Here is a 22,958-nt window from a genome sequence, read left to right as displayed (position 1 = left end):
CATCTGAAAGAGATCTCCCCTGAGACTCCCATATTGTTTTGGCTGTAATAACAGCATTTGGGGGCTGGTTGCCTACTGTTAACAAAAAGTTATTGAATATTTTTAGGATATTACTTACAGTTCACTGTTGAGACTGCCAAATCTGACCAATCAGTTTATAGCTGCCCATCCGGTGATTAGACAACACTATGATCTTCCCTAAAGGGAAAGACAGATAATATCATAGATTATTGCGTCTTATTGCTAGCTTTTTGTGACTTTAAAAAAAAAGGTTCTTTTGCAAAGAAAATCGATCCTTGTTTAACATGGCATCTCCCTCCTTGTTTTTTGAACAACCACATGGAACAATACCTTGTCCTAGTTCTGATTTTGTCTTTAAAATCTCTCAAGACTAATATTCATGGTAGAGAGCATCTGATGGACCTAGTTTGGCTCACCTTGTCCCATCACTGTGATCAGGAGATGAGGAGGAAGTTAGTTCTTCTACATACATCAAAGTTTCATGTCACATGCAGATCAATACCATTAAAATGAAAATGGAAATATTAAAATCAGAAAGAGAGCAGTAAATGTAAGAAACTAATAGAAGGAGCTTTAAGTTAAGCACTGGGATTTCTAGGACCCGACATAAGAAAGGATGTGTGGTAGATAATTAGCTTCAACTTTGTAGTAGCAAGGAAAGAATTGACACTGAATAATTGTCCCTTAGGGCATCCTATCACCTGGGCTGCTTCCTGGTACCTGAAAGTGAGGAAAGCTTAAGCAGAAGCTCCTGTGGGTCCTCATATCCACCTCAAGCCACATCCTAAAGCCTGACCTCTACATCCTTTTAAATATTTTAAAAACTTACTTTATATTCCACACACCTTTGACATGGTAACATTGAGTAAATACTTTGTTGAATTAAATAATTAAATGTGACAACATCTGTTAAGACCTAAGCATAATTGTCAATGAATTATTCTTCCATGTTTTGAATATTAATTTTTGTTCCCTTTTTAACCATACATATGAATAAGGTCACCAGGAACGAATCATGAATAAGCAGAGCAGGTGTTTAGTTATTTTATTATGTAACTTTACAGACACTGTGAAAGCTTTCCTGTTCCACCTCTTTTCAAAAGAATAAAAAATTACTCCCACAGTTCTGGGATGATGTAGAAAATTAAACTGTTAGACATCCAGTTCTTTGGTTTAATGCTACCTCCAGGCTGGCTACACAATCAGCAGGGCCGAGTGCAAAATAAGACTGTGGAGCCCCTTTTTCAAAAAGCAGGGGAAAAGTGCCACTAAAGGAACTAAAATATAATGCTTTTTCCTTTAAAAATGCTTTTATTACTAAAGACAAGCAGGGAAATAGTGATACCTGAGTAACAACATAACTTACAAACTGAAAAATAATGTTTTTGATGTCATAATTTTTTAATACAATAAATAATAACACTTGATAGAATAATATCTTGAATGATTATAAGACTTCTGGCTTGGCTTTCTGCAAATTAATTTACTAGGTCATCAAAATTTACACTTTTAGGGCTTCCCTTGTGGCGCAGTGGTTGAGAGTCCGCCTGCCGATGCAGGGGACACGGGTTCGTGCCCCAGTCCAGGAAGATCCCACATGCCGCAGAGCGGCTGGGCCCGTGAGCCATGGCCGCTGAGCCTGCGTGTCCGGAGCCTGTGCTCCACAACGGGAGAGGCCACAACAGTGAGAGGCCCACGTACCGCAAAAAAAAAAAAAAAAAAAAAAATTTACACTTTTAGCAACTTCATTTTCAACTGGTATAACTGAAAGTAATGTCAGTCACACTCGGCAAATGCAAGATCACACATGATTTTGTTATAATTAAAATTTTTGAGATCTGCTGATGCAACAGTTACTGGAGCTCTTAAGAGTATTTTATAAGCTGTGACGATGTTGGGATACATTTCTGATGAATTATTTTGAAATACAAATTTCAACACATATAGATCTCATCCTTCTCATGGAAAAAAATTTTCTAGCAAGAAACATGTATTTGTATTCATACAAATACATTTTGTGTAAGCCTGAGTGGGAATTTAGTTTTCAATGAGAATTTATACAATGGCATTAAAAAAATTTTTTTATTGAAGTATAATTGTTTTAAAATGTTGTGTTAGGGACTTCCCTGGTGGTGCAGCGGTTAAGAGTCTGCCTGCCAATGTAGGGGACACCGGTTTGATCCCTGGTCCGGGAAGATCCCCCATGCTGTGGAGCAATTAAGCCCATGTGCCACAACTACTGAGCCTGCACTCTAGAGCCTGTGAGCCACAACTACTGAGCCTGCGTGCCACAACTACTGAAGCCCACGCTCCTAGAGCCCCATGCTCTGCAACAAGAGAAGCCACTGCAATGAGAAGCCCGTGCACCGCAACAAAGAGTAGCCCCTGCTCGCCTCAACTAGAGAAAGCCTGTGTGTAGCAACGAAGACCCAATGCAGCCAAAAATAATAAATAAAATAAAATTTATTAAAAAAATAATAAAAAATAAAATGTGCTAGTTTATGCTGTACAGCAAGTGATCCAGTTATACATATATATTCTTTTTCATATTCTCTTCTATTATGGTTTATCACAGGACATTGAATATAGTTCCCTGTGCTATACAGTATGACCTTGTTGTTTATCCATTCTATATATAATAGTTTGCATCTACTAACCCCAAACTCCCAGTCCTTCCCTGTCCCACACCCCTCCCTATTGGCAACCACCAGTCTGTTCTCTATGTCTGAGTCTATTTCTGTTTTGTAGATAAGTTCATCTGTGTCATATTTTAGATTCCATACCTCACACCTCGTTTACAAAGCACGAGTTCAAAAATAAATTATTAATAATTTCAAGACAGTGTGAATCCTTCTGAGAGCGTAGGCCAGGTCCCACAGCCATGAAGCCTAGCCGGCCGACCTCCTGTTATGCTCTATAGATTATTCTAGCTGTCCTCTCTGGAAGTGCACCCGATAACTCATGGGGCTGACTTTGCCTGGGGTGTGGTAACCAAGTAACTAAGTAATCTCAAGAAGCTGCAATAAAGCTCCATTTTCCACCCTCTTAGTCCTGCTCTCCCTGGTTTCAGTTTTGCAGGTTTTTACCTAGATTTTCCTTCTCTAGCTCCGAGAGATTGGCCAGTCTAGGTTCCTGGTTTAGCACAAGTGCTGGGATCTCAGAGCTCCAAGGGATCAAACAATTACTCAGCAAGAACATAACGATCAGGTCCCGTGTCCCTGCATATGTATGGAGGGGGTGGGGTTGGGGGAAAGAGGAGACACCTGCAGTAATTGATGATAAACTGTAGAACATGAATATTCCTGTTTACAGAATACGATGGAACAGAGCACTGAATTTTTAATCCATAATTACAACTTTCAAATTATTGAGAAAGACTAGGTGATTCTTAAGAGTGTCAAGGTAATCACAGAAAACATACAAATCTAGTTCTGGTTTTGTATCAGAGGAGTCCTATTACGTCAGCGGTTGCTCACTTACTATATCACATCTATGGCTATTTATCCTTATATGATATAACTGAACTCTAAAATTGAAAAATTTCTCATAAATTTTTATTTTCTCCTTTTATTTTATTCTAAGATTTTTTTCCAGTAGCTCATTTAAATGTTAAATTGTGTTGCAGAAACCTGCGTTGCTTGTTTGATAGGCCACTTATGCACGAAAAGGTATGACAAGTGTTAAAAAATGATCAAAGTAGACAATTTAGGTAATACAAACTTTAATACTTCATGAAGAGAACAGTCTCCATTCAAAGAACTGCAAAATGGGTGGGTGGGGGTGAAGGCTGGAAGCTTTTACGGGATAAAGAATAGAGAACAAGGAAGAGATGACTAGAAAATATCTGGTTGTCTGGGGTGGGAAGGCCCAGGTTGGCTTGGCCTTTGGTAATTGGCTGACCGGATGCACTGTGTTTCTGGTCACATGGTGCATTTGCAGGGATGCGGGAAAATTATTGAAGTTTTGATTTGCTGACCTTGCCTTTGGCAGGAGCGGCTCTGTCTTGGGCCTAGAAATGTATTTCAACCCAAGTTTTCTTGGTCTGTATTTCAAAGGCATCAATTCTTTTTATTCCTATATAACTTCTTCCCTCTTCAAGTGACAAACAGTAGGAAATTATATGATTTTCTTTCTCCCAGAGGCGTATAGAAAGTGGCTGTGAAACTAGAGATAATGCCATTCTACCTTCGTTAGTGCCTGGGTGGTCTAGGATGTTCATGAGATACAGCTGAAGAGATGCTTCACCCGTGAAGAAAAAGAAACCGCTCATTCCTCTTCTAACCCAGCTGCTACCAACAACTTACCCTGCCAGTCTCTGCTTACCTATGTGATACTTGTTTTGGCAAAAGGGCAGGAGCAAGAGCTGAAGGCAGAGCAGTGATACACCAGCTCAGAAACCAGGAGTGCAATTAACCCTGATGCAGTGGTGCTCATTTACTCAGCCTGTTCCATAGATCATGCCTGTGCCCAGGAGGATGGGGAGTAGAGGGGGAGAGAGGCAGCCTCTGCCCAACCACCAGGCTGGAGCAGGGAGGGGTCGCTCACCACTGCAGGGAATGCTAGTGTCACTGAACCAAACTCGGATCTGCTCATCTGCATGCAGTAAAGCCAATCCACTGAAACCAGGTTGTGGTGAAGGAAAGTGCAGTGTTTAAAAAGTTGACAGGAGCCAAGCAAGGAGTCCAGGCAGCTAGTGCTCAAATGCCTGCACTCCCTGAAGGCTTTCAGGGAAAGGGTTTTAAAGATGGGGTGAGGAGGGGTGTTGTGGGGTGTGTGATCAGCTCCTGGACATTCTTCTGACTGGTTGGTGGTGAGGTAATCGGGAGTCAACATCATCAACATTCTGGTTCCAACTGGTCTGGGGTCGATGGGCTTGTGGTCAGCACTCAGTTAAGTTCTCCCACCTGGTGGGGGTTTCAGTCTCTGCAAAACAGCTGAAAGGACATGGCTCAGAATATTCTCTACAGCCCTTGAGGAGGAACTAAAGGTCCTTGGGTTTGTTTAATGGCTAAACTATTATTATTTTGTCTTGTTTGACTGTTTTCCTTCCTTTCTGCATTTTCTCACTTCTCTGATTAAAGTTCCTCTTTGGAATTCAGGGAAGGCCTAGGAGGCTAACATTTTTCTGCAGATAAGAGGCAGGCAGAAGACATGGTTGAGGGGGAGGGGGTCTGTTCTGGGAAGGGTCCTGCTCGGTGGTCCTGCTCGGTGACACTAGGGAGATGCATAACAAGGTAGCATTCCTGTGGATTCCCTCACCTGCTAGTTTCTGCTTCTGCCCTTATTGTCTTCATGTGCTCCTTCCTCTCCAGCTGACATCTCTGGACACGATTTCTTAATCGCCTGGGGCCAGGGTATCCAACATTTCTCCCACTGTGCTGGAAAAGTAACCCTAGGCTTTCAGGCCAGGCTTCCTTCCTTGCCATCACATCCAGGGGTGACTTTGGTTGAGGGTGGAAGATTATTCATCAATTCTTTGGCCTGAATATATTGGAATGAGTTTAGGATTTGTCAAATTTCAAGGCTCTGTTTCATACCACACATAGTGTTAGGGATTTGAAAAGTGCTTAATAATTACCTATCAATGAGTAATCTTTGAAGGAAGATAAAAAGTGTTGTGAAATAAATAGCAAAGTTATAATTGAGGCTTATTCAGGGCAAAATTATTTCTGGTATATTTTGAGCACCAGATAAATGTCAAGGAAACCAATGAGAAATAGCAAAACCTGCTGAAATAGCATAAATTCACATTTGTAGCTGCTGCAGATGAAACAGCAATGCTCTCTACATGATCTGTGTGAGAAAGTGTTTTATGGGACTATCAAAATTATGTCTTAAAATGTGGTTTAGATGTGGAATCTAAAATATGACACAAATGAACTTATCTACCAAACAGACATAGAGAACAGACTTGTGGTTGCTAAGGGGTAAGGGAGGGATGGAGTGGGAGGTTGGGGTTAGCAGATGTTATTATATATAGAATAGATAAACAACAAGGTCCTACCTTATAGCAGAGGGAACTATATTCAATACTCTGTGATGAACCATAATGGAAAACAATGTGAAAAAGAATGTCTACACATGTATAACTGGATCACTTTGCTGTACAGCAGGAATTAACACAACATAGTAAATCAACTATACTTCAATTAAAAAAGATATATAGTTTAGGATCCTAACATTTTCATGTAATGATTTGAAGAATCTTGGGGTTTTCTTTTGACATAGCCTAGAAACCTCTGGCAAGTAATTTCTGTATGACTCAAAGGATATCCCCTAGCAGGAGAAGCCTCTATTTGAGCTTTTAAAAAATAAACTCTCAGGGCTTCCCTGGTGGTGCAGTGGTTGAGAGTCTGCCTGCCGATGCAGGGGACATGGGTTTGTGCCCCGGTCCGGGAAGATCCCACATGCTGCGGAGCGGCTGGGCCCGTGAGCCATGGCCGCTGAGCCTGCGCGTCCGGAGCCTGTGCTCCGCAACAGGAGAGGCCACAACAGTGAGAGGCCCATGTACCTCAAAAAAAAACAAAACCAAAAAAACCAAAAAAACCCCCTGTCACTTTGGATGTATTTGTAGCCCTAGCTAGTGAGTGAGAATGAGATTATTTCTGAAATCCTTAAAGAATAGTGAGATTAAGGAAAAATTAAGACACCGGATGCAGTAACACTAGTCAGCATGTCATTCAATCTGTGCTTGGGAATTTTGAATTTAACCAAAAAAGAATGGGATCTATTACAGGTGTCAATGGTTAGAATGAGACAAAGTGGGAAATTAAGGAATGTACATAAAATCTTGGAGTATATAGATCACATCGAGTGGCATATCCAAATCATATATTGTGTATGTCACAGGGCATAACCATATGTATCTGCACCTGGCTTTGAAGTGTGACTGCAGAGCTGGTCAGGAAAGCAAGCACCCAGGCACTTGGCAAATTAACACTGGGAACAGATGGTGGGAGCAGTCTGAACTTGAGGCAAGCTCTTTGGGTTACAAAGCGATTTTCAAATTCATTTTGCTATCCATGGAGAGAGGTAAATCACACCTGTTAACTTACCTAATTGTCCTTAGCTAGCAATATTAGATTCAGCCTGTAACCCTTTAACTTTCATTTAACAGCCATTTGAGAGGGAATACAATATTTCAAAAAGTGCCTTACAGTGGGGGTAGTGATACTCCTCAATACCCTTAAGTTATTACTTCAAAACACCAATATTCAATGGTTGGCACTGTGTCAATTTTCTCAGCATGTTATTTCTGGAGAACTGATGGCTGCCTCTCCCCTCCCCCCACTTTTTTGAAGCCATGTTAATGGCTGTAACTGGGGAAACAGACTCAGTTCCCTTTGAACAATGGTCAGAGGACAATTATGAAACATGTGAACCTGAAAGGCTAGAATATGATGCCACAAATTAAAAAAAATTGTCCTCCAAAAACATTTTCTTCTTGAATGTGACATGCCTGTTTCAGTGAATGTTTCATAAGGAGAGAAATACTCTAGGAAAATCTCAACTAGCTTTTTTCCCCCTCCTTTGCTTCTGCAAAGAGCATATTTTCCCCCATGAATTTGCTGAGAAATTTTTCCCTATTATGAAAAATAGGCCAGCTGTGGAAGAAAAGTCTTTTTCTAATTGGATACTGGGAGTAAGACTAGCACCAGTCTGCCTGGTCAGAGTGAGGTGAGCCTTCCTAAGATGGGACATAGGTTCTCTACTGAGGGATAAGGGATACCCAGGTTAAAGTGCTGGCTGAAGCCTCGGAGCCAAAAGGTTGTGCAGACAGGCGAGCTGGCACACTGACCTTGACAGCCTGGACCTGGGGAGGCTTTAAGTGGAGTCTTGGTCAGTGCCAAGGTAGAGTGTTGCTCTGTTATGGGCCTGAAGCTCCTAAAGTTACTACATCCACCTGGACTAGATTTTGGCCTTCCTGGATTTTGGAAAACCAGTATCGAAAAGCCCATCTTTCTCATTCCAGTGCAAGTCCCACTGAGGCAGGTGGTTCCTCTGGTGGTTTGGGACATGAGCCCTAAGAGATGAAGGAAGGAACTGATATTTGTTGACTGACCACTCTGGTGCACTGGACACTGCGTCAGACTGTTGACCTTTCCTGACTCACTCATTTTTATTCCCTATTCCCTAATTTTATTCCCTATTCCCTAAGTCTTCAATTATTTGATTCTACAAATATTGCTATCTTTTCAATATGTGAATACTGACTTGGACAGTGTGTATCATTTCTCCAGTATTTCAGGTTAGAAATCTGAGAATTTGTTCATTCACTCAGCAAATATTTATTGGGTATTTACTAGTTTCAGGTATGATGTTGGGCATTGGGTATAAAGGAGTAAAATGAAAGAGACACGGCTGCTGTCTTCATGACATTAACCATCCAGGGGGACAGACTGACTGTAAGTAAATAAACGCCTACAGATATTTGTAATCACAAACAGTGATTTGTGGTAAATACTGTGAAAGAAAAAAATTCAGGGAACTATGAAAGACGATAAAGAGGATTGAGGAGACTCAGAAAGCCTCACATGAAAGTGACATTTGAACAGAGACCTGAGGACAGTCAGGAGAGAGTTAGCCACATGAAGAGAGAGGATAAGAAAATTCCAAGCAGATAATCAACAAGGACCCACTGTATAGCACAGGGAACTCTATTCAATATTCTGTAATAACTTACATGGGAAAAGAATTTGAAGAAGAATAGACACATATATAACTGAATCACTTTGCTGTACACCTGAAACTAACACAACATTGTTAATGAACTATGCTCCAATATAAGATAAAAATTAAAAAAAAAGAAAATTCTGAGCAGAAGGAAGGGCTGAGGCTGGAAACAGCTCATGTGATCAAGATGCTGAAAGGCCACTAACGGCAGTGGGCAGATGGAGAGGGCTGCAAGATCAGGTAGCACTTGACTCTTCCTCACCCATCACACCCAATTAGTGTTTTTGGATGTAAATTTTATTATTATTTAGGCATGGTGAGGCCAACAGGTTGGGAGGCCACTGCCATTGAAAAGATAGGTTGTTACTCACAGTTACAAGAGGAGGGGCACATGAGGCCACCCAGGGCCACGTGGGGAAGCACCAGGGTGGACGGAGGCAGAGGGAGCGAGGGGGGGATTGGGCCGGAGCCTTTGTCGTGGCTCATGGAGAGGAAGGAATGAGGCAGAGGCAGCAGGCTTAGGGCTGGCTTGTTTGGGTGATTTCAGTGGGCTCTGGGGCATCGGAGTCATCTCTAGTTGTCCGTACCTGGCCCTTGGGTGATTAGGGTGCGTGGGTAGCAGGTAGTTAGAGTGTGGGGTCTGGACAACTCGGTTTACATAGGAAAGGCGCACTGACAGGCCAGCCTTCACCAGCTCTAGGGATTGGTTAGCCTTTGGAGGGCCAGTCTCCCCAGGGTCAGAATGACCCCGGATGCCAACGCATCAGAAATACAGGCTATGCACAGGCATGATTAATACAATTAGTTATTTTGATTTATCTCTTGTAATCTTCCTCTCAGCCACATCTTATTTTCTTCCCTATTCCCCAATTCAGGCCTTATTATGTGGATTCTAAATTTCTGTGTTGGGTTTGTAACTGATCTCTCTGCTTCCAATTTCTCTTTCCCTTTGATCCATCTTTCAGGTCATCTATAGATTAGATTTTTAAAAAAAATCTTACTTTCATTAACAAGCCCAAGCATTCAAAGGAATTATTTAGGGGTGAGACAGTCTAACTCACTGTATTAGTCAAGATAAGTGAAACACTGCTACAAACAGCCCCCAAGTCTTGGTGGCCTAACACAATACAGGTTGTTTTCTGCTGGGTCACGTCCAGTGTAGGCTGGCAGGGGCTGCTCTGCTCCAGGCAGAGTCATTCTGTGGCTCAGGTCACTTCCTCTCAGTGGGTCAGTCACCCTTAGGTTTTTGACTCCTCTGCTGGACCAATCTCAAATTTCCAGAAGAGACAATCTGAATGCCTTGCTTGGATTAGAGGCTTTCTTTGGTCCAATCAACTGAGGCGGTGGAGGGGGGGTGGTTAAGTCCTTCACACGTGGGTGTAGTGGTCATTTTTGTGGATTGGGACTATTCACACAGAAGGGGGAAGGATCTGGGCAGATACCATCAAACTAGGTGTTCCTCAGGCAGCCTCTTTTACTTCATATAATAGATCTTCATATAGTTGAAGAAAATCATCTAGGCTTCTGCTTTCCCACCAGCTTCATTATTTTCTCATCAGAGGAAATATTGTCTGCTTTCTAAAGCCTGCACAATCTAGGTTATTTAGACCAGCTCATCAACATCCTTCCCAAAATTCCAGTTAAATATTTCCTTCAAACTTCACCTCCTCTAAGAAGAGGTCCTTAATTAGATCCTTTCCTTACTAATTCATCTGTGGTTCTCAATTCCTACATGACTCAATCCACCCAATCAAGCAACCCTTAATCTTGCTTGTACAGTTACTTAGCATTAATCTTTAGCTTTTAAAATTCCATATGTTGCCTCACAAAATTCACAAAAATTAGCCCAAAATGAGTAATAGAAATAAATGTAAAATGCAAAACTGTCAAACTCCTAGAAGAAAACATAGGAGAAAACCTACATGACCTTAGGTAAGGTGATGCTTTTTTAGATACAACAGCAAAGGCACAATCCATGAAAGAAAAAATTGTGAAATTGGACTTCATTAAAATAAAAAAATGCTCTGTGAAAAAGAATGTCAAGACAATTAGAAGGTAAGCCACAGACTGGGAGAAAATATTTGCAAAAGACACATCTGATAAAAGATTGTTATCCAAAATGTAAAAGGACTCAAAACTCAACAATAAGAAAACAAACCACCCAATTAAAATATGGGCCAGTGACCTAAACAGACATCTCACCAAGGAAGATATACAGATGGCAAATAGGCATATGAAAACCTCCACATTGTATGTCACCACTGAAATGCAAATTAAAACAACAATGAGATACCACTACATACCTATTAGAAGGGCCATAATGCTGACCATGACAACACCAAATGCTGGTGAAGATGCAAAGCAATAACTCTCATGTATTGGTGATGGGAATGCAAATTGGTCCAGCCACTTTGGAAGACAATTTGGCAGTTTCTTACAAAACTAAACCTACTCTTACCATACAATTCAGCTATTGCTTGGTATTTACCCTTGATACGTGCCCAAAGGAGCTGAAAACTTTTGTCCACACCAAAACCTGCACATAGTTGTTTATAGAAGCTTTATTCATAACTGGCAAACTTAGAGGCAACCAAGATATCCTTCAGTAGGTGAATGGATAAATAAACTGTGATACATCCAGACAGTGGAAATATTATTCAGCACTAAAAAGAAATGAGCTATCAAGCCATGAAAAAACATGGAGGAACTTTAAATGCACATTACTAAGTGAAAGAAGCAATTAGCAAACGTCGTATATTGTATGATTCCAACTATAAGGAATTTTGGAAAAGGCAAAACTATGAAGATGATTAAAAGATCAGCAGTTGCCAGGGTACAAGTGGGGAGGGAGTAATAGGCAGAGCATAGAGAATTTTTAGGACAGTGAAAATTCTCTGTATGATATTTTAATGTTGGATATATGCCATTATACTTTTGTCCAAATTTGTAGAATATACAACACCAAGAGTTAACTATAAACGATGAACTATGGATAATTATATTGTATCAATGTAGGTTCATCCTTAGTAAAAAAACATCCTTCTGGTGAGTTTTGTTGATAATGGGGGAGGCTATGCATGTGTGGGGGCAGAGAGTATATGGGAAATTTCCATACCTCTCAATTTTGTTGTAAACCCAAAACTCCTCTAAAAAAATTGTTTTAAAAAATTCCATGTCTTCCCCACTGAGGATGAAGACATGTCTTCTTCTCACTTTGGATACATCACAACATAGTGCTGACTATATTTCTTCCTGAATCTTATTCAAAAGACTTAATAGTATCTCCCTCCTTAGGAATATTTTTACGTTTATAGAAAGCAGTAAATACTCGATTATCACTTGATTCTGCATTGTGCATTTTTTTAAATTGGCCTGCAGGATGGTGTTGTTTATTTATAAGAAATGCAAACTCAAGTTACCATTTATTGAGTTTCCCCATTTACTGGGAATTCTGCACTTTTATATGCATTATCACTTAACCTTTAACACTATCGTTCTTTCCAGGATGACACAGCTAATAACTGGCTTATCTCATTCTGGAACCTGAGTCTGTCTAAGTTTCCAAGCTCTCGCCTTAAGCACGTTCCCACTGCGGCTCTGTACTTTCTCAGATCCCACACTCCTCACTGTGGATGCCTAATCCTACCTTCCTGCCTTGTCCATTGGGGGTTGTATTAACTAGAAAGGAGATCTATTTTATTGAAGGAAAGAAATTTATTGGGTTAGTAGTTATTTGAAATAGATCAGTACATTCAGGGGGCCATTGGAAGTTTCAGACAAGATAAAGAGGGTGAGGTTTCCCAGTGTTTACACTCCTGGGATTCAGAAGAGCAGAGAGCCAAGAGCAAAACTGCAGTGCACCAGGACAGGGGAGGGTCCAGCTATAATGAACTCTGCAGGTGCTGCCTCGTGGTCTGGGTTTCAGGACCCCTCCTCAATTTCCTAAGAAAACAACATTCAAATGACATGAACAGCCGTGAAGGAACCTGTGTAATTAGGGCCGAAGCAACCCGAAGTGTACTTAGTTCCGTTTGGGGAATGATCCCGGTGGCGGTTCAGGAGGGGTTTGTATCACAGCAAAGCGGGAGGCCGTGAGTACAAGACTTGGCATATAAATCACTCCATGAACTTGAGTGCTTCTTAGGTACCACAGGCTGCTGGAGTGAGGCTAAGCTGAGAAATCATTAGTCCGTGTGGCTGTACCTGTTCCATCTGACAAAGCAATGCCCCACCCTTCAGCACTGGGAGATCAGGAGCCTAACCCCCTGCTGGTTTTTATGATTGCACCTGGGTTAATAGTTACTAATTATATATAGTTATTAGCAGTATAACTATGGTCACTATAAAGCATTGACATTATAGTTATTCATCCAGCTTGTCCCTAGTTTCCATCGTGGACGGCTGAGCTCATGCAAGGGCTGAGGATAGGAAGGAGTAGGGTCCACATTCAAGCTGTCTCTGGAAACCTGTTCCACTGTAACTGTCTCTTCTATCCCCAACACTTTCTCCATGATGCTCCCTCCTCCATTTCTTGGCTTTCATTGGAATCTAAATTTCAGAGGTGACTCGAGAGATGGCTGTGATGGTCAGTGGGTGGTGCTGACTCGTCCTTCAGTCCTCCCCACAGCCACTTCAAGACAAGCAGCTATCACAAGGGCTTGTCCAAACACCAATTTCTGAGCCCTACCCTCAGTTTCTGATTCTGTCAATCTGGAGTGGAGACTAGAATGTGCGTTTTTAACAAGTTTCTAGGTGATGCTGATATTGAGGCTCAGGAACCACACTTTGAGAACCACTGTAGGAAATCATTACACTTTCATCCTGGTGAAAATGCTCCTCTTCCTTTGCTACATTGAGCTATGCCATGCACTCTCCAACCTGTGGCTGTGGTTCACGGACATACACACACTCTCAGAAGATCTAATGGCATCAAGCTTACTGTTGTCCCTGCTACTTTAACTTCTGAATTTGTCCTGGGTGTTTCAACAGCCATGGACCTTCTAGCATCCTAGCTTTTAGAACGTATTTACCACCTCAGTTCAATAGATTTTCACCTCAACTCTTGAATCTTATTTCCATTACCCACTTGGAGAGTCATAACAGGAACCTTATCATCACTCTGAACTTCTCTCCCATGTGACAATATAAATGTCCCTTTTCTTCTCTGTAGTTCTTAATCCCATTCCTTCCAATTCTCACATCTCACTGAAGCTGCACCTGCTCTTGAGCACAAGGAAAGCTTGATCACCTCGATCCCTTTATTTAATTCATCTTTCAGTGCCTTGGCTTCTAGCCCTTCTCTATATGGCCTAGAACCCATGGCTGGTCGTTAGAATTACTCTCCATTTATTTGCAATCTTATCTTCCCACTGCTGTTTCCAGTGACCAGTGCTGGGTCATGGCCACAGCCTGTCATGTCTATTTTTTCAATGTGCTGGGAGAGGTGATAAGATATAAACATAAATAACCACCATATGTTGTGTCGCATAAAAATGATAAGCATAATACAGAAATCCACAAACTTGTGAAGGGGGGAAAGACTATCTAATTAGGATGACTGGAAAAAGCTTTAAGACACAAATATAAGAAAGACACTACTAGTCTCTAAAGCTCTTTAAGTATAAGAATGGTGTAATTTATATTCATTTCACCAATAGTACCTAACACTTTTAAAAAGAGAATTAATGAATTGTGTCTCCTCTAATGTCATTCTTTATCTGTTATGCAGTGCAGTGCTCAAGTGAATAAATTTTAAAAAGCAATTTATCACTGTCTTTGTGTGTGTAGATACTCACATACATATATTTGTTCTATAAACATTGAACAAACTGGGGAGGAAGATAAATACTGTCTTGCTTTATCCACCAGCATATTGTTTTCATTTGTGATAAGGTGAATGCCCCCTTTTGTAACTTAAGCTTTTGTAGTAAAAATTAAAATATTATTCTGAAGAAGGAAATCAACTTGCTTTTGGCAAAAAGGGGTAGAAATAATAATCACCTTATGTTTCCTGAGGACCTACTATGTGTTAGGCATACGTTACCTCATTTATCCTCCACCATCACCCTGCAAGGCTGTAATATATATTATCTTCATTTTGCAAATGGGATTCAGATAAATGATTGTTATTTCATTAATTCCAGGATGAAATTTTTTAAAAATGTTTTTGATCTTTGAAATTTGAATGAATCTTGTAACTACTGATGAAGTTTTAGATTTGATAAAATAAGTTGCACTCATTAAGTATTACATACAATGTTCTCATTCATGGTTGAATTTGCTCTAAATCTTCTACTTTTTCCCTCATTAAATTGCAATATCTTTTATAACAAAAGCAGACTTTGAGCTCCTTCTCCAAATTTTCTCTCTCCCTCTTACACACACACACACACACACACACACACACACACACACACACGCACAAACACATTCTTCTTCTCTCTCTCTTTCACATGTCCTTATATCTCAGTCCAAACTAAAAATATCCTGCTCATAAGATGCTCTGCCTTATGTCAAGTCTTATGTTTATTTTGAGTTTAGCCATGGTGAGCCTCATCTAACTCATGTGTTAGCCTCCTTTCTCTTGCTAAATTACTGTTAATCTATTTTGTTCAATTCCATTTTACCCACAACCCTTTAGAATTAGTTGCTTTGACTTTGGGGAAGAAACTAATCTTTCTTATATATTTGGTTAATTGAACACATTAATCATGACTGATACAATAAAGGTATTTTTATTTTTGGGGGGCAAGTTACCTACCCTGGGCCAGTGTTCCTCAAATTGAGCACACCACCTCAAATGCTTGGTGTATCTTCTCGGGGCATATTTTACTTAGAAGGGAAGTAGGACATTGGAAAATGTAGATAAAAATCTTTGAAAGAATTATTTTTAGCTTAAAGCAAACATATAAATATCATGGACTAGAATGAAGTATCCATATGCATTTTTGATTATATCAAAAGTGTACCCCTCTTACTGTCTCATTGTGGTTTCTTCTTTGTCTTTGGATGTAGAATATCTTTTCTGGTAGGTTCCAGTCTTTTTTACTGATGGTTGTTCAGCCATTAGTTGTGATTTTGGTGTGCTCATGAGAGGAGGTGAGCTCAAGTCCTTCTACCCTGCATCTTTGTCTCCTATCCTCCATGCGCATTTTTAAGCTGGTGACAGAGTATTCATGGTGACTCAGGGTTGAAACTACAGGCTTTGGAGCAAGACTTTGAATCTCAGCTCTACCGCTTTCTAGCTGTGGGCCTTGGGAACTTGCTTAACCTCTTTGTGTATCAGTTTCTCAATCTTCTCATCTATAAAATGGAAGTAATAGTGTCACCTGCCTCATGAGGTTATCGTGAGAATAAAGGACAAGCACATGTTAAATGTGGGGAGAGCGCCTGGCATAGTGAGCTCTCACTGATGTGAGGAATTTTCACTTTTATTTATACTCCGCATGTCCCAGGGGCCATTCTCCTCTCCTCTTTCGCTAGGGTGTTGGTGTAAATGTCTGAGAAGCCCTTCCCCAGGATTCTCTTCAGTGTGCTGCCCTTGCTTGTCTTCTGTTGGTCTTTTGTAATGTTTCAGGAATGCACTGTTTTCTTTTCTCTTTTCTTTTTCTTTCTTTCTTTCTTTTTTTTTTTTTTTTTGCAGCACCATTAAAAACAACAAGTAGCTGTTTTAGGAATTTGGGAAGGGAAGGGGGATTACTCTCAGTTTCTCTCATGTTTAAAATGAAATAACCTAAGAATTAGGAATAGTGTGCCATAGTTAAGATTTCAGAGCTAGAGACGCGAACAATTTCGAAGTCTCAACTCCCTTTGGACCCCCTGCTCATAAAATATGAAGTCTGCAATTAGAACTTTCTCTTGTAAGACTTGGGGTATGTATAGTCTCATCTGGTTATGGCTCATTTGGGAATGGCTTTTCTGACGCAAATGAGGTTTTAAAAAAAAGCATAGTATCTCTTTATTTGGTCAACATTATTTCTGCACTTTGTTTCTCCTTGTCAGCTTTAAAAGGAAGAGGAAAAAAGCAAAGCACGCTGCCAAAACCTGGCAGTAGAATTTCAGGGAACAAAATCTCTCCGGCTATAGCAGCATTTGAAGTGGCTGCACAAGGAGGGCCCCACAGACCATTCTTGATGCCTCAGAACATGACGTGCTGCAAAGTGAAGAAAACCCCAGAGCCCGGAAGCCATGGGGCAAGACCAGCGTAGGACCAGAGACACCTGCCCCTGTTCTTTCCTGCCTCTTCCATCTGATATTGTCTTTGGCTCAAGGGTCCAGGAACCCACAGGGAGGCACTCCAGTTTACCATTGGCTCTGCTGCACCCAACTCCAGCTCCTCCTACATGGCCAGAACCTACACATGAGGAGGGCAGAGGGCAGGACAGGGGCAGCCTAGGGGGCTGGAGGGCAGTGGGAACTGGCCCATCCTCTGCTGCCCCCCTTCGTCCACAGTATCTTCCAGGGGCATTGTTTGTGCACCTAGAAATAAAAGCATGTGTATATGGACCATAACTCATAGTGATCAAGTGCTTCTGACTCGCCTTGTGGAAATTTATTATGAGGAATTGTGGAGACTGAGAAGTCCCCTAAGAAGGTGGTATCTGCTGTCTGCACGCTGGAGCCCAGGAAAGCCAGTGGTGTGATTCAGTCCAAGTCCAAAGGCCTACAAGCCAGGGGAGCTGATGGTGTAAATCCCAGTCCAAGGGCAGGAGAAGATAAGGTGAGATGTCCTGCTCAAGTAGTGAGGTGGGGGGAAAAATGATGAATTCCTCCTTCCTCTGCCTTTTGTGCTATTTAAGGGCCTCACAAGTAGATGCTGTCCACTCACACTGAGGGGAACAAGTTAGTCCACTGATTCAAATGTTAATCTCACCTGGAAACACCCTCACAGACACACCCAGGAATCATGTTGAATCTGGGCACCCACAGCCAGTCACGGTGACACATAGATTTAACTGTCAAAGGTACTGGACACTGGAACAGATCTGCTGAGCCAGAGCCTGTCCTAGGGACTTGCTATCAATGCATAACAAACCACATCATACAAACAAGCACTTATTTCTATGGTGACTATGGGCCACCCTGGGGGTTAGTGAGTCTACACTGGGCTTGGCCTGGTGGCTGGTCTGGTCCGGTAGCTGTGCTCTAAGTGCCTCTCATCTTCTGTGCCCAGCAGGTCAGCCTGCACGTGTATAAGAAGGAGATTGGAAATATGCAAGGTCTCTTGGAACTGCACACTCACTTCTGTCTCATTCCACTGGGCAAGGCAAGTCACACAGGCAGAGCCCGATGTCAAGAAGCAAAGACACATCCTCTGCCTCTCTAGGGTGGAGTGGACACTGTGCTGTTCCTGCTTGTCCCTGGTCAGAACCAAGGCTTTGATTCCCTCGGCAGCTGGGAACAGTGCTTGCTGATGATGGCCCCCAGACAGCCCCACCCCAACTCCCACCCTCTTACTTCCATCCTCACCCTTGGCGCCCCATCCCCACTGCCTACCAGGCATGGCCCTTGGCTGAAGCACATGGCCTGGCCTAAGGGTGACCCCCATGGCAGCCCACACTCTGGGCTGAGCAGTCAGATGTGGGAAGATAAAGACCCGACCCCTTGCCCCAATTCAGAACATATCTGAAGGGCCACCCTGGCTCCAGAGCTTCCCATGGGATTGGCCAAAGCCTCAGTTGCATCTAAGTTAGCTCCATTTTTTTTCTGCCCGATCTTGCTTCCTCACTCTATAAGTGCTGTTCCTAAGAGCACTCCTCAATAATGACCACATGTGGGACTTCCCTGGTGCCACAGTGGTTAAGAATCCGCCTGCCAATGCAGGGCACACGGGTTTGAACACTGGTCCAGGAAGATCCCACATGCCGCGGAGCAGCTAAGCCCGTGCACAACTACTGAGCCCACACTCTAGAACCCGCGAGCCACAACTACTGAAGCCCGCGTGCCTTAGAGCTGGAGTGCCATAACTACTGAGCCCGTATGCTGCAACTACTGAAGCCCACAAGCCTAGAGCCTGTGTTCCACAACAAGAGAAGCCATTGCAATGAGAAGCCCGTGCACCACAACAAAGAGTAACCCCCACTTGCTGCAACTAGAGAAAGCCCACGCACAGCAACAAAGACCCAGTGCAGCCCAAAAATAAATTTAAAAAAATAATAATGACCACATGAATATCTAGCCTTCGGCATGGGAGGAATTCCGAAGACAGTGGCAGAGGGCACGGATGGAGCGTAGGAAAGAATCACACCGAGAATGTGGTTTCCTGCAAACCACACCTCAGCATTCAACAACTAAAGTGCATCCCAGCTTAGAACAAAAAGTATGTGTTAGAGAAACACTGAACCTCTGTCTGAAATGTCCTAATAAGTGTTTGGACCCTTGATTGGAGCTGGAACTCAGTTTGCAAAGGCAGGTGGTCCTGAAGAGTTGTGGGCAAATGGAAACTTTGTAAATTGGATCAAATTCCAAGTGCATGGTGGGAGTTTGGTATTCTAAAGTGAAAAAGGCACTGAATTGTTTTGTGGATAATCACTTTAATAACGTATTGATTTTTCTATGTCAGGTTTTCTAGATCAGCATTTATTTCATTTTTTAAAACCCATTCCAGTTTTTTTTATAATTCCATGTATGAAATTATAGCATGTTGTCATAAATTTGGGGGCTTTCATTCTTAGTACATTTCCTTTGTATCAACTGATAGGAACCTTAGTGGATTCAAGGGACTCTGGGGAAAGACATGGGTGTAGGATTGTTGGAAATGCGGGCTATGGATATAGTGAACAGAGCAGACAAACATCTCAGGAGAAGAGATTTTTGGCCAAGTAGTTATTTCTCTGGTAAACAAGCAGGAACAGAGAAAGTAGAGAATTTGTTCGCTTCAGGGATTGTGTTGATAAGATAACTGCAGCAGGAGGACAAGTCAGCAAGAAAACCAAGAATTCTGATAGGATAGTTCTTACAAGGCTGTTTGCGACCCCCAGGGGTAAGAAGTTCTCACTGGTGTGACCTCCAGTGAGAGGAAAGGACCGGCTCACAATAGTGATTTACTCAGTGCTTTCATGATATGCAAGTCGTGCTTACATTCATTTTCCCCCCCACTTTCTGGGAAGGTTGAGGTTTCTGTTGTGAGTTTCCCATGTCAGTCAGGGTCCAGCAAATAGTCTTGATATTTTACATAGACAGAATTTAGTATAAGGGATTCATTACACGGGAGATGACAGAGCAAAGAGGCCTGAAGTGGGACAGAGAGGCATCCCTGAGGTCATTCAGAGCAAGACGCTGCTGCCACTGCCTAGAGCTTAAGGGACAAAAGGACCTGGGGTGGCCAGGAAGAAGCTGGAACCACAGCAGGTCTTGCAGCAAGAGTTGGGTCCATGGGAGAGGCAGCTACTGCTGTAGACACCACCCGAGGCACCAAGAGAGGAGAAAATGCCCTGGCTTCTCCTCTCCTGCCCCAGAGTCTCCGTCAGGGCCTCCCTCTGGCTGAACTGATGCAGAAAACAGAGGGCAAAGGAGGCTGGGAGCAGTGATCCTTGTGACATAGGACAGGGCAGAGTAGGGCAGGGAATGGCCCAGCCCAGCATATGGCCTCAATGTCCCTTCTCTCCATGGAAATGTCTTCCTGCTCCTCCCTCTCTGTGAGTCTCCCATCCCCGCCGCTGCCTGCCTCTCCCAGGCTCCCCGACAGCGGGTTTCCAGGGGGCACAGCTGGTAGGTGGCAGGGGCAGATGGGGAGTGAGAGGGGAGATCAGATTATCCTTCCCCACTCTCCCTGCTTTGCTGCTGCATCTCTGGTGGGGCCATGTCCTTCCAGGATTATGGATGTGGCTGGTGGCCTTTCCTCCATGGCTCCACGTCCTGCTAGGACCCACTAGGACTGTAATGGCTTCCATCTACTACAGGCCTCTGGCTGACTGACTATCCCCTGTTGGTTCTCTTAATACTGCCCACAGCTGTGTCAGTAGTATCTTTATTTGTCTCTTCATTCAAACAACTTGGGTTGCATTCTGTTTCTTGCCAGGACCCTGGCTGGTGTCCTGACCTACTGCAGTCTTTTCCAAACTCCTTGCAAGTGTCATGCTTTCCCCCTGCCTAGATCAGCAACTATGGAACAGCAGCAATAGCACAGAGCTTAGTGGCAGACAGACATGGTTTTTTGTTTTTGTTTTAACGTTTTATTTATTTATTTATTAATAATATTTATTTAGTGGCACCCAGTCTTAGTTGCCACACGTGGACTCCTTAGTTGAGGCATGCATGTGGGATCTAGTTCCCTGACCAGAGACTGAACCTGGGCCCCCTGCATTGGGAGCACACAGTCTTATCCACCGCGCCACCAGGGAAGTCCCGGTTTTATTTCTGATTCAGTCACTTAGTGACTGGGTCACAGGATGGGAAGGTTATTTAACCTCCTAAGCCTCAGTTTTCTGGCCTGTAAAGTGGCGATAATGATGGGTTTCGGTTGAATTAAGTGGGAAAATCTGTCCTAAGCAGTGTGTTTGGAGCCTCATCAGCCTGCTATCTCCAAACAAGGTCTCACATTCTCTTCATATTCTAATTTTTATGGCATGAATTCCTATCATACTTGGCTGCAGTCAGTTAACTCCCTTCAAAGTATTTCCAGTTAGTTCTAGAAGTTCCCAAAGATGCTCACTTGCCAACCTGCCTCTGTTACAGTTGCCATGGGCCTCTGCCCTCCTCTGTCCTCCTACCCTGGCTCCCATAAGTCCACCATCTGCTTGCAAGGCCACCAGCTGCGGCTTTGCCAAGGCTGGAGTGTCTCCAGGGTCACTGTCCACTGTGAGAACACAGCCCACGCCCAGGATGCTGACTGCTGCTGCTCCCAGAGAGCCTGGTCCCTGGGTGCCTCCTCATGGCCCGGTGCTTTGGCAGGAAAGGACAGTGGCTTCCCTGGCTCGAAGCTGTCTCAGCCCCAAATGCAGAGCCTCCGGAGCCTCTGACTGCTTCCTCACCGGGTTTCACATCAAAACAAAACAGCTCACAGAGGTTCTGGAACTTGCTTCCACCCTCTCTTCTACAGGGGGCTCATGGCCAGGGCTAGGATGGGAACAGATACTTTGCCATCTGCTCCATTTCCGACCCCCTCCCTCCCCAGCCCTCCCCAAACCCCACCCCTCCTTCCTCTTCCGTTTACCAAACTGAAGCTTCTATGTGTATCAATCATTGTGGGGTGGAGCGCAGGGTCAGTTAGGGAGGTGAGGTCTACATGTCCATGCCAGTTACATATGAATGATTCCTGGTACAATACTTAGCATATGGTGGGTCCTCAAGAAATGGTAGATACTATGATCGTATAAATAGGAAATCCCATTTCCTACCATCCAGATGCTACAAGTTCTTCAAGGTTCAATTTAGATATACTTCTTACAAGAATCTGTTTAGTAGAAAGTGTTCTCTCCCTCCGTATTAGTTTTCTAGGGCTGCAGTTACAAAGTACTAATAACTGGGGGGCTTAAAACAACAGAAATTTATTCTTACAGTTCTGTAGTCTAGAAGTCTGAAATCAACGTGTCTTCTCCCTGGTCTACTCCAGGGACGGATGCACCCTTGCCTCTCCCTGGCTTCTGCTACTTCTCTCAATCCTCAGCACTCCTTGGCTTGTAGCCGCACCCCTCCAGTCTCTGCCTCTGCCTCTGCTGCCTCGCGGCCGTCCTCTCCCTGCGTCTCCATCTCCCACGGCATTCTCCTCTCTTATAAGGACACCAGTCATTAGGGCCACACTGATGACCTCATTTTAACTTCACTATGTTTGCAAAGACCCTATTTGTAAATAAGGTCGCATTCTGAGGTACTAAGGGTTAGGATATTTTAACATATCTTTTTTGGGGACAAAATTTAGCCCGTAAGACCCTCCAATAATCTAAAATTTAATAGCAATAATCTTATTTCTCTTTTGATATCTGTCACATTCTAGCTTATTTTATAGTATTTATCTTTTATTTCTCCTTACAACACTGAACACTCTGAAGACAGAATCTATTTCTGATTCACTTCTCTGTCCCTGACAATACCTGACTGACTATAATAGTTTTGATAGTTAATAAGTGACTGGGCTGCTCTCCTGACTCATGACCAATCCATTAGACTAGAGTCTGTTGCCACATGCTTGGGACACGCATTTCCGAGTTCCTTGTGTTTTCAACTCTTTGGTTGATTTCTTTTCTTAAAAGTACGTAGTTCAGGGAGTTCTCTGGTGGACTAGTGGTTAGGATTCGGCACTTTCACTGCTGTGGCCTTGGTTTAAT

This window comes from Aethalodelphis obliquidens, unplaced genomic scaffold (assembly GCF_003676395.1).
Source record: "Aethalodelphis obliquidens isolate GAN/ISIS:26980383/991018 unplaced genomic scaffold, ASM367639v1 scaffold31, whole genome shotgun sequence".
NCBI lineage: Eukaryota > Metazoa > Chordata > Mammalia > Artiodactyla > Delphinidae > Aethalodelphis > Aethalodelphis obliquidens.
The sequence above is the reverse complement of the archived record's forward strand: the minus strand, read 5'-3'. Positions refer to the sequence as shown.